Source organism: Sinocyclocheilus grahami, unplaced genomic scaffold, assembly GCF_001515645.1.
Source record: "Sinocyclocheilus grahami isolate Dianchi unplaced genomic scaffold, SAMN03320097.WGS_v1.1 scaffold568.1, whole genome shotgun sequence".
Taxonomy (NCBI): Eukaryota; Metazoa; Chordata; class Actinopteri; order Cypriniformes; family Cyprinidae; genus Sinocyclocheilus; species Sinocyclocheilus grahami.
Window position 1 is genome coordinate 190,099 of NW_015505747.1, and position 12,811 is coordinate 202,909.

Genomic DNA, 12,811 nt, shown 5'->3' on the forward strand with positions numbered 1-12,811 from the left:
TCAGAACAAAACATGTCCATTCATGTGCCCATGGCTCCACCTGCTGTATAGTTGAAGAGTTTGAAGAACATTTAGAACTGATATAACTTATTTGGTCAGTTTAGGGCAACGTACCTGTACAAAACTTACCATTGTAACAAAAGCTTCTACCAAGATACCATAGTTACTACCTTTATTGTTACTGATGTACAAATGTCAGTACATTGGTACAGTTGTTTCAGTAAGGCTACAATTAGTAATAACATAGTAATTGGCTACAATGCAGTTTACGTCATCAAAACCGCGACAGTGGCGGGTATTTGTGTCCATAGTGAAAGCGCTGTCATAAGATGGAAAGAATTATGTGTGAATCACACGGTAAGTATCATATTCTCGTTTATAACAGTGTAAGGATCGCCATTGGGCAGTTTTACTCTGTGAGAAGTTTGTTCAGACGATATAGCTCCAGCTGTACATGTAGGTAACTTAGCTGACGACTTCTGATGCATGAATGCGAACGTACAGATTAAGTTTATTTTGGTTTAACAAGACAAATGGCTAATTCGACTTGTTATTCAGCCAATTCATGCTTACTGAAGACTGGTGTAAAGGAAGGACCGAATGAGGGCAAAAGTTTATATTTGCACTGCGCGTGAAGCAAAACCCTGCAACTTTGCACTGCCTACAGCGTGAGTGTACACACCTTTATATATGCATTATAATAATATAACTAATAATTTATTCTAATTTTATTTTCACTATATTTATGGACACAGAATGAGTTTAAATCAAATGTGCATGAGCCAGTGTGTTGCCTTGATCTGAGTTCATGTATGCTTTTCAGGATCTCACTGCCTTCAGCATGGGGACTTCATGGTTGAACTTCAAACACTAATTTACAATGAAAAACAGGACAATTACAAGTAAGGGTTACACTGTATATCTACTGAGAGAATGAAAATTCATAGTGTTGGGAAGCACAGGTCCAGTAGAGACCAATATGAACAATAAAGAACTATTACTCATGATATTAAAAATTTTAAGTGTCGTGGAGCAAGCAATGGTCTTGAAGTAAATGAAGCTCGAGAAGCAGAGTTCCAGATGTCAAAATAAGACTTTATTGTACAATACAACAAAGCCGAGATGACTTTGTTTGTGTTGTACCTGTACCTGTACATGTCATATTGTGGAAATCACCCAAAGTTCATTTAAGTTCACTGGTACAATCCAATGTAAAGCATTGGTACTGCCCAGTGAAGGGCACCTAAAACTCACAGTCTGTATTAAGATACAGGTGCATCTCAATAAATTAGAATGTCATGGAAAAGTTCATTTATTTCAGTAATTCAACTCAAATTGTGAAACTCGTGTATTAAATAAATTCAGTGCACACAGACTGAAGTAGTTTAAGTCTTTGGTTCTTTTAATTGTGATGATTTTGGCTCACATTTAACAAAAACCCAACACTCACCTCTTATCCTGGTTTCCAGCCTGCTTCTAAAGTCCAGGGTCGGTCTGAGGACCCCAGGCCCCTCCAAAGCCATCTCACAGCCCAGCTCAAGCAGAAGGAAGGTTACTCATCCTTTACTGTTTTCTTGTTAGTTACAGTTAATATTATGTGAGAGTTATAATAATAGTGATATTACAAATTCGATTCAGCTGGTTATGCTTAAGAGTCAACACTCACTTTTTGTTCCTCTGTATGTGCTTTATCTTTCCTAGGCCACTCTTTCAGTGGTGAACGTTTCAGCTCTGCCAGATAAAGGGGAGCGTTTGAAGAGTCAGGTGAAGGAGCTGGAAGAGGCTCTGGAGTCTCTGAGTCTGACCACAGCTTCTTTGTCTGGTGAGACTCGCTTTATTTTTGGGTCGAGATCAGCATACATTAATTTATATATAGTATGACTTGAATGTCCCTCTTCTATTAGGAGTATGTTTTTATTTGCCAAATTCAAATTTATAAGGTGGCATAAACTACTGTTCAAATGTTTGGAGTAGGTAAGTTTTGTTTTAAAGAAATTGTTACTTTCATTCAGTAAAGATGCATTCGATTAATAAAAAGTGACAAAGACATCTATAATGTTCCAAAATATTTCCATTTAAAATAAATAGTTTTTTCGAATTTTCTGTTCATCCAAGAATCCTGAAAAAAAACCACATGGTTTTCACAAAACAATTAAGTAGCACAACCGTTTTTAACATTGATAATAATAAGAAATGTTTCTTGAGCAGCAAATCAGCATATTAGAATGTTTTCTTGGGGGTTATGTGATTCTGAAGACTAGAATAATGGCTGCTAAAAATTCAGCTTTGCCATCACAAGAATTCAAATATATTCAAATATAAAACAGTTATTTAAACTTTAATTATATTTCACAATATTGCTCTATTTTTGTGAACAAATAAATGCAGCTTTGGTGAGCAAAGACAAAAAACAAATAAAAAAATCTCACTGTCCCCAATCAATGTGTAAAAGTATAAATATTAGGGTGATACAAAAGCCTCGTTAGGATGACATTTTTTAAAAGAAAACCTTGAGTGATTTAGCATAATCTTTTATTATTATTTGTTAGACAAAAAACATTTTAACAAAATAACGGTTTATCAATATTTGAAAAACTCTGCAAAATCATGTGGCCTATCTAACTTGTAGAAAAAAAGAACATAAAACAGGAAACAATGTTATAGTGAGGACCCCTGCAGATACTAATGACTTTGTCAATATCAGTAAGTTTTTTTTTTTTTTTTTAGGTCATTAGATAATTTGGCCTTTTTCATGACAAGTCAAGGTTTGTTCAGGTTGTAAAATGCTCCCTAAAAACATAATGATGCTTATTGTATTAATAATTTATAATTCAGCTTGATAAACTTAATACCCTCATACTGAGGAAATTATTGAAGAAATTTAAATGAATCATCTCACTATTTAAATATAGAGTCTCAAGATAAAGACAAATCAGAGGCAGAACATAAAGCAGCACACAGCCATTCCAATCCAGGAGGCACCATCTTCCTGCCCCCAGCTCCGGCTCCCTTGTGGAAGGAATCCTCTTGTAGCTCTCTGGGTCTGAACCTGAGCCAAGGCTACTCCCAGATGTTTGGAGGTATAGTGTTTCATCTCATTCTTCTCCTACAAATAGGTGCTTTCTGTGCCCATTTCATTAGTAAGTGTATTGATGTATTGATGCCGGTTGTCTCTGCAGTGAATCCTCAGAGCTAGGCTTTCTATGGTGGCAGGATGACTGAGAATAGACTGCTGGCTGTCCGCAATGCCACCACTGAGGCCATCGACCATCTGCATGACTAGCTGGAGTCCTGCCCTACAGAAGACACAGAGGCACCGGATCCCAAAGGAATCAAAGTAAGTCAGTTCATGCTATTAACAGAATTATTTTGTTAATCACTTTCATTATTGAAATGTTTAATGGGGAACTAAATTACCAACTTTAAAGTTGTATACACATAATGCCATCAAAAGCAAAATATTGATGATCTTAATAATATTGGTGAGTATATGGTTTATATCGTCCCCCTTTTTAAAGTGTTTGAAACTTTTTTGGGAAACAGCTTTAAGAGAGATGAGCATGGTTTGTTAGTTTTACATTTTTATGCAATTATTGTAATGGTTAAATAACAGTTTTAGTTAGTAAGATAGTATAAACTGTAAAAGTCACTTCACATCGTTAATATCATTATAACTATAACTGTGTCATGATGATCTTGCTTCACAAGGTAGAGCTGTTGCCTCATCAGAGGAGAGCTCTGGCCTGGCTGCTGTGGAGAGAGACACAGAAACCATGTGGAGGAATTTTGGGTAATACTATTATAAGATGAATTGATGTTTTTAATTTAACATACATAATCCCTGACAGGATGATCAGGACCCCATTGTGACGCAGAGGTGTTTTATATCACCCTGTGAGAGATTTGTAATGTTATCTCACCTGTTACATGGATGATTGCCAAATAAAAGAGTGGACAATAAATCTTGATTTTAGTTTTTTTGTTAAATGGAAAAAAGTGATATGAGAGAAATGCAACCAACTGAGCTATGTAGAAAAATGTTTGCCTGAGTTTATGGTGTAACGGTAATTGCCTGAGCTATGTAATAATCAATTATAATGCAGGAAAACTCCTGAAGCCTATTGTTAAACTACATCTGATTCAGTTCACTCTCCACTATGAAATTAAAAGTCTACACACTTTTCACATTTACGGGGTTTTTAGAGACGGAAGTTGTCGTAATGGGGAGAATTTATAACCGCAAATGAGGGAAAAAATGAAAACAAAAAAACTGGAATTTCAATGTTGAAATTTCTTTTTATTCATTATTTTTTAAGCTGATGACATGGGCCTGGGAAAGACCCTCACAATGATCTCCCTCATTCTGTCTCGGAAGAAGAAGGAAGAAAAACTGGAGGAATGGATGTCAAGAAATGGTATCATCACTGATTAATAGCTCACATTTTAGATCTTCAATCTTTCAATCTGTCTGTGTATGTTTGTGTGTTTTATCTGATTAGAGCTTTCTGCCATGTCTGCTGTCCTCAAGGCTGTTGCATACTCTAACAGATTCAAGATTGTATGTGTCATAATTATCATCCTCAGATTCAACCATAGTGACTTCTCAGGGCACATTGATAATCTGTCCTGCTTCTCTGGTGCATCACTGGAAGAAAGAGATTGACAAGCGCTATTAAAATTGCTATTACGTTAAAATATAAAATATCAAACCATGTGACATGATTTTGTCTGACCGTCCATCCATCTACCTGGTCCCAAATGTATTTTTAGTGGATCTGTGAAGTTAGCTCCTTTCAAGGTTTTACTACATTTATTTTAAAACAAAGATAACTTGGTGGTTAATGCAGAGGCATTCATACGTTTGTAAATGTCTAAATACTTTTTAAGGTCACTATACATAATTGTTGCAATTGTTCACATAGATTTGTTTTGTCTTTTTGTGTCTCACTTTTTCTTTTGCTTGTCATCTTGTTTAATCTCTCATCCTCTCTTTCCAATCTGTGTCTCCACCAGCCTTGCTGAGCATGATGTTGTGATCACCACATACAGTCTGGTCTCTAAGGAGATCCCAGTGCAGAAGGAGGATGCAGAGAAACCCTCTAAGGACTCTGATCATGTGGTATGAATAGTGATCTCAACATCTTAATGATTAATTTAATTAGCTGAGATGTTGTTTGAGGGCTTGGTCATGTTTTGTTGTCTGAGCACCACTGAGAGGTTGTTTTAAGAAGTTATTTTCTTCTTGTCTTAGGCCACAGACCTGCCTCCTCTGTTACGTGTTGCCTGGGCCCGTGTGATTCTTGATGAAGCTCACAACATTAAGAACCCTAAAGTCCAGACGTCTATGGCGGTGTGTAAGCTGCGGGCCCGATCCCGCTGGGCTGTTACTGGAACCCCCATTCAGAACAACCTGCTGGATATGTATTCACTGCTCAAGTATGTGTGGGCAAAAAGCATTTTTGGCATTGAAATCCATTTTGTTTTTGTGTAGCCTGTTGTCTAACCCTAAATCCCTGGATATTTTCTTCTTTTTTTTCTGACCCATTCTCTGTAAACCGTAGAGGTGGTTGTGTGTGAAAACCCCAGTAGATCAGCAGTTTCTGCCATATTCAAAGTCACTTAAATTGCCTTTTAACAAAGCTCAGTCCAACCTTTGCGTGGCCCCAAGTCTATATTCTTTGAAGGATGCAGCCTTCAAATTTGCCCAATGAAGTGGCCAGTGAGTGTAGTTCAGGACTTGTGTGGGAATGTTCATTTACCAATAAAGGGAAAGAAGGTAACTGAGAGCTTGTTTGTGTCTCAGTTGCACGAGAGTTCGGGATATCTCAGCAGGAACCGCTGTCTTCCTCTCAGCAGCCTCAGGCCTCCAACACCATCCACATCCTTTCACTGCTGCTGCGTCTCAGGCAGTGCTGCTGTCACCCGTCTCTGCTCAAGGTGACGTTCCCTCTCTGTGTCACACACTCTTATTACACACTTTCACATACTGACACACTATGTATAATGTGTATTTTTCCAGACTCTGGATCAGTCTGAGCTGCAGGGGGATGGTGTAGCTCTGTCTCTAGAAGAGCAGCTGTGTGCTCTATCTCTGTCTGAGCCCTCAGACTCTAACCCTAAAGACACTGTGTCCCTCAACGGCAGCCGCTTCTCCTCTGAGTTCTTCCAGGACACTTGTGAAAGCACTAAGGTGAACATCCTCTCCTGCACCCCGATGTATCCTTTTTTCCCCTCCAGTATCCACCTATTTCCTACGCCCCATGATGCTTTGAGCAAATTAATTGAGTAACTTCCAGGGAGAGACCATTTCAGAAGAGAAAAAAGCTGCTTTAATACAATGAAATTAGGGCTGTGAATCTTTGGGTAGACTTCGATTCGATTCACAATTCATAGGTTTTCAGTTCGATTCAAGAACGATTTTTGCTAATTCACAATGATTCAATTCGATTCGATTCACATTTAAATTCGATTCGATTAACGATTCGATTCTGCATTCTTTAAGTGCATTCACAGGATTATTTAAATGCTTAGTCAGGGGGCAAATTACACAGCAGCCTTTATGGTTAGAGAACTATAGGTTAGAGAAAAAAAAACTAAACACTTATGTCCATTGTTAGATGATAGTTTAATGATGCTATGGCATGACATGGCATATGTAGAAATTTATGTAAGCTAAGATTTTAAAAAAGAGCTTTAAAAGTATTATGTATAGGCTAACATTTTGTCACACCAGGGGTGTAGCCATCATTTCAGAAGTGACAGAAATGTCAAATACAATAATTTTATGTATGTAGCCTATGTATTATTATTATTTCATTTTTTTTTTTTTACAAAATTATTTTCTTATATCTTACTTTGAATTTGCTATAAGAAATCAAATACACTGCTGGAGAATAATCAATCATTTGTAATCTATAATTTTTTTTCCTAATGGCAATTGTATGATTGTTTTATATACTACAAACAAGTATTCAAATTTTCTGCACAAAATAAGGTAGAAAATATACTGTCATTTCTGTACTGTAATAAATGATATGTCTATTAGCACTGCATCATTCATAAATGTTATGTGTTTATTGTGTTAACGTTTCAGTTCATTCTGCTTATTGATTTATATCTGCTTAGCTGCAGATATAGCCTGGCACGTCTTAAGTTCTATGAGTGCGAGATCACTTCTCTTTCATTGCGAAAACTTCATCTCATTTTCATAAAATACTATAGTAGCTATTTAACTTTTCCTCTCCATCGGCGAATGATGATTCTGAAAGAAAACGCGCCGGATTTCTGTTTGCTATAGCAACGAATGCTACTTTCATGCATCTGATTATCAGATAAACCTTGCGCTCTTATTTCAAAGTTGTTGTTAATGTTGTGGTTATTTTAACAGTTTCCTTCATGCATTTGGTTTAACGACATTGTTAAAACACATTTATGATTCAGTGGAACTGCATATGCTTTAGACACTTACATTTTTGCTCCGTCCATGCAATAAATGCACAGCCTTCTATTGCTCAGGTAATGTCGTCGGTATGACCGAGAGCCATTGAAAAACTACAGAAAAGTAAAACTACTTCACTTTAGCATTACTGGCCACGAGTACTAAGGAGAGATCACACATCAGCTGCTCAAAAAATGTGTCAGTGAGACGAACGGAGCAATCCTATCCGAGCGCAATCCTGTGACCGATGCATCGAGAAAACGAGTGAATCGTTACACCCCTGAATGAAATGCAAAGAAAACACAAACAAAATCAGGATGAATGGAACACAGCTATTTAAAGTTATTGGTTTCAGTCATTTTCAATGGAAGTTTCCTAAACCGAAGTGTCACCCATTATTTTTTTCTCTTTGTGATGTTATTTATTTTCTTATTATTTACTTATTTATTTCAGATTTCAGCCATTCTGACAGAATTTAGAGAAATTAGAAAGAAAGATCAAAAAATGTATGTCAACTGGAGTTTCAGTTTAGGTAAACAATAAAACCTTTACAAATTTTTGGATCTCCATCTGGGTCTTATCATCAGTATATCCACATGGAAGCCTAAACAATGTGTCTTTATTATGTACATGGAGTTTAAAGGGGGGAGGGGAGGGGGGGGGGCGTTTTGGTTCTGTCATAAACCTATAATAGTAAATGTAAATTTTCCACTGAGGTAAGAGTCATTAGAAGACATGTTGCAACATTCTTTTCTCACTATGTCTTTGTTTTTTAATCATTAAACAGTCAGACTGTTGTTATTTCAGTCTGACTTCAACCATGGACTATATTGAGATTCCCAAAACCAGTTTGTAATTGTTGCAATTTGTCAATTTTGAACCCTGCAGTGTGATTGTGTCTCAGTGGACCAGCATGCTGCATATTGTTGCTATTCACTAGGGGAAAATGGGGCTAAAGTTTGCAGTAATTGATGGCACTGTCAATCCCAAACGCAGAATGGACCTAGTGGAGGAGTTCAATACTAACCCTTAAGGACCACAGGTATATGGCATATTCCTACACATTGACATCACAGCAGGTCTGACTTTTCATTTATTGTATGATTTGTTGAACATCTGTAATTTCACTGACTGCTAATTTGGTTTGTTTGTTAGGAATTAGGAAGATGTTCATTGTTGGCCTTGATATTACAGGTGATGCTAGTGTCTCTGTGTGCTGGAGGTGTGGGAATCAATCTGATTGGAGGGAATCATCTGTTTCTCATTGACATGCACTGGTGAGCCACTTCACAGGTTCTTAAGAAGTTTTAATGAATATGTATAAATAAAAATTTCAGTGTTACACAGAAGGTCTTTATAGGAGTAATTCCAGTCTTTCGTTTGATTGCTTGAATGCTTGTTACACCATCAGTCTAAAGACTATTTTATAAAACACAAACAATAACTGCTTTGGTTCACACTGCAAACTGATTTGCAAGTGGATTGCTTCAGAGAGACTATGGACGTGTGTAAGAACTGGGCCTTGATTCACAGGAAACCAGCACTAGAGGACCAGGCCTGTGACCGGATCTATAGGGTGGGACAATCCCGGGATGTTACAATTCACAGGTGAGGATTTGATGTTGCTTGTATTCAGTTATAGACAGACAGTTACACAGTCAAGTAGTGGTTCTTAATGACAGGAAAAGACAGCTTCATGAATGAGACATGAGCAAAAAAAATGTTCTGTAAAGATTTTGAGGTAATATGGCATGTATGCACTGGTGAGCCACTTCACAGGTTCTTAAGAAGTTTTAATGAATATGTATAAATAAAAATTTCAGTGTTACACAGAAGGTCTTTATAGGAGTAATTCCAGTCTTTCGTTTGATTGCTTGAATGCTTGTTACACCATCAGTCTAAAGACTATTTTATAAAACACACAATAACTGCTTTGGTTCACACTGCAAACTGATTTGCAAGTGGATTGCTTCAGAGAGACTATGGACGTGTGTAAGAACTGGGCCTTGATTCACAGGAATCCAGCACTAGAGGACCAGGCCTGTGACCGGATCTATAGGGTGGGACAATCCCGGGATGTTACAATTCACAGGTGAGGATTTGATGTTGCTTGTATTCAGTTATAGACAGACAGTTACACAGTCAAGTAGTGGTTCTTAATGACAGGAAAAGACAGCTTCATGAATGAGACATGAGCAAAAAAAATGTTCTGTAAAGATTTTGAGGTAATATGGCATGTGGCATATTTTCCTATCAAGCTAAGAAACATTAGCAACAGTCAGATTGATTGCATGGTGTCATTTGTGTCAATCTCCCCACAGGTTTGTGTGTGACGGTACAGTGGAAGACAAGATCTCTTCACTACAGGAGAAGAAGAAGGAGCTGGCTCAGAAAGTCTTGTCTGGAACTGGATCATCATTTACTAAACTGTCTCTGGCAGATCTCAGGGTCATCTTCGGTGTGTGATATACATTTTATTTAATAAAAATAATATTAAACTACAAAACATAATTTTATCTACTTTTGTTGTTGTCTCGAATCCTGTATTGTATTTCTAGGACAATATCATGAAATCAAAGACTTTATATTCAAATGGTTCATGTTTAATTGAATAAATTTAAAGGATGTCACTATGTAATTGTCATGAAATATTTTTTTAATCTCAGTTCCTTGCTAAACTTGATTTTAACATGAGCACACTCACCTTATAGAGGTTACACAAACAAAGCTAGACAACAGACAATGGGAACATGAGGGCTATTTATAGTTTTCAGTCACATGACTGGCTCAAACACCTGGAGAACAAAACATCCAGAGAACTGCAGCACAAGCCTGTCAGTTTTTCCTCTGATTCCAAGCCATATATATTTAGATCACCTCTCAGAAGAAGAAAAAAGATATGTGAACAAAATGCAAGTTTTGTTCATTTGCAATCCATAAGTCTTAAATTGTACAAGAAAGTGTTAATTATGATTTCAAGAGGTCTTAAATTTGAGTACGGACCAGAATTGCGATGCAGCTTACTGTGACGATTAAACTTCAAAAGGCTATGATATGATTTCATTAAATAAACATGAGCGCTGCATGTTTCAAAGTCTGTGCTGCACTGCTTTGTGTACTGCCGTTACCGGGGAAACAGTTATAGGTCTGCAGTTCGAAAGCGCCTCCTGCTGGGAGAGAATGAATGTGCATTTTCAATAAGGCTGCTGTTGTTGTGAGTAGGGTATTCCTGCAATACCGGAGGCTGTAGTTTCGAGAAGTGTATAACTACAGCCTGGAGATCTCCAAATGGGGGTGGGAGCTCCAAAATGGGGCGTGGCTTCCTCTCATTGACAGACAGGCACATGACACGCATGCGCAATTTTTCTCCCAATCCACTTCAGCGCAAACTCCGCCCCACAGCTGATTCTAAAGATTTTAATGGTTGAGTCAATCACAGTGTTGATTTCCTACACTATGCTACAAAAAAATGCTAACCCCTAAATCTACCCCACACCTGACCCTAACCAACCAGTGAAACTGACTGCACGGCTGGATTGGTGCTGAATAGCGTGGTAAAGAAAGTTGCAGTTCAGAAGATATATAAATGCATCATTCATTCATTCAGTTAATAAGATTATGCGATATAAGATCGCCGGGCCGTTCCGTAACTCCCTAACCGGACCTCACCGGACAATGGCACCTTTTTAGTTACACCCATCATTACTATCCCCTCCTACCCTGCGAGTTTCGTGCCCTGGGACACCCCCATTGCTTAAAACAAAGCGATAGAGTAAAATATTTCCCCTGCACTGTGCTGTCCTTTTATATCATGAAGCAGAGGTTCAAACTCCGGTCCGAACACCACTGGCCACGAGCTTTGGGCTTTTTGAGATGCACCTGTAGATGTAGTCACTAGTTCTGTCCTACTTGTTTACCTCACTATGACTAGGCAGAGAAAGTTTCAGAATACTGAAGAACTGTTGTTAATGTGTCAGTGTGTGTGATAGTTTACCCATAAATTGTCAAATGGTCCAGAAGACAATCTTTGACACTCCACAAAGAGGGTAAGTCACAGAAGGTCATTACTGAAAAGGGGTGGCTTTTCACAGAGTGCTGTATCAAAGCATATTAAATGCAAAGTTGACTGAAAGGAAGAAATTGGGTAGGAAAAAACGCACAAGCAACAGAGATGACAGCAAGCTTGAGAATACTGTCAAGCAAAGCTGATTCAAACACTTGGGAGAGCTTCACAAGGAGTGGACTGAAGCTGGAATCAGTGCATCAAGAGTCACCACACTCAAACATTTTCAGGAAAAGGGCTACCAAGCCACTTCTGAAACAGAAACAACGTCAGAAGCATCTTACCTGGGCTAAGGTGAAAAAGAACTGGACTGTTGCTCAGTGGTCCAAAGTCCTCTTTTCAGATAAAAGTAAATTTTGCATTTCATTTGGAAATCAAGGTCTGGAGTCTGGAGGAAGACTGGAGAGGCACAGAATCAAAGCTGCTTGAAGTCCAGTGTGAAGTTTCTGAAGTCAGTGATGATTTGGGGTGCCGTGACGTTTGCTGGTGTTGGTCTATTGTGTTTTATCAAGTCTAAAGTCAATGCAGCCGTCTACCAGGAGATTTTGGAGCACTTTATGCTTTCATCTGCTGACAAGCTTTATGGAGATGCTGATTTCCTTTTCCAGCAGAACTTAGCACCTGCCCACAGTGCCAAAACCACTTCCAAGTGGTTTGCTGACTATGGTATTACTGTGCTTGATTGGCCAGCCAACATGCCTGACCTGAACCCCATTTGGAATCGATGGGATATTTTCAAGAGAAACAGTCGATCCAACAATCCAGACGAGCTGAAGGCTCAATAGTGCCTCAGCAGTGCCACAGGCTGATCGCTTCCATGCCACGCCTCACTGTCATTTGAGCTAAAGGAGCCCCGACCAAGAATTGAGTGCATAAATGAACATACTTTAACTGTTTTTTCCAAAGCATTGTTAGATTGCCAGTGTTTCCTGTTATAGCAATGCAAAGATTTGATTTCAAAAACAGCATCATAACTATTAAAATGTATCTTATAATTTTAAATCTGTATTTAACCTCAGAAGGATCTCAAAATAAGAAGAGGTGCTAAAATCTGATTTTGTGGTGGCTGTGCTTTAAAATTATATTATTATAATTTTAATTCAAGTGAAGTATTTTGAAAGTCTGACAGTAATCAGACTTTAATCAGAAATAAATTACTTTAATCAGTAATCAGATCAGCACAATGGCGCCGACGCTGATGGCTGCCTCCGTGGCGTGCTCTGCAGTTGTTTTTATGTTTTTGTTAGTTTGTCCTGTCCTTAGTTATATCCCTGCAATCAGTTTCACCAGAAACGAATTGCTGGACATTC

At 38.0% G+C, this 12,811-nt stretch overlaps 1 pseudogene; it reads left to right on the plus strand.

Moving 5' to 3' along the window:
• The first annotated feature begins 329 nt into the window (after nt 1-329).
• On the plus strand, nt 330-10,058 carry LOC107556434 (transcription termination factor 2-like; annotated as a pseudogene).
• The last annotated feature ends 2,753 nt before the right edge of the window (nt 10,059-12,811 follow it).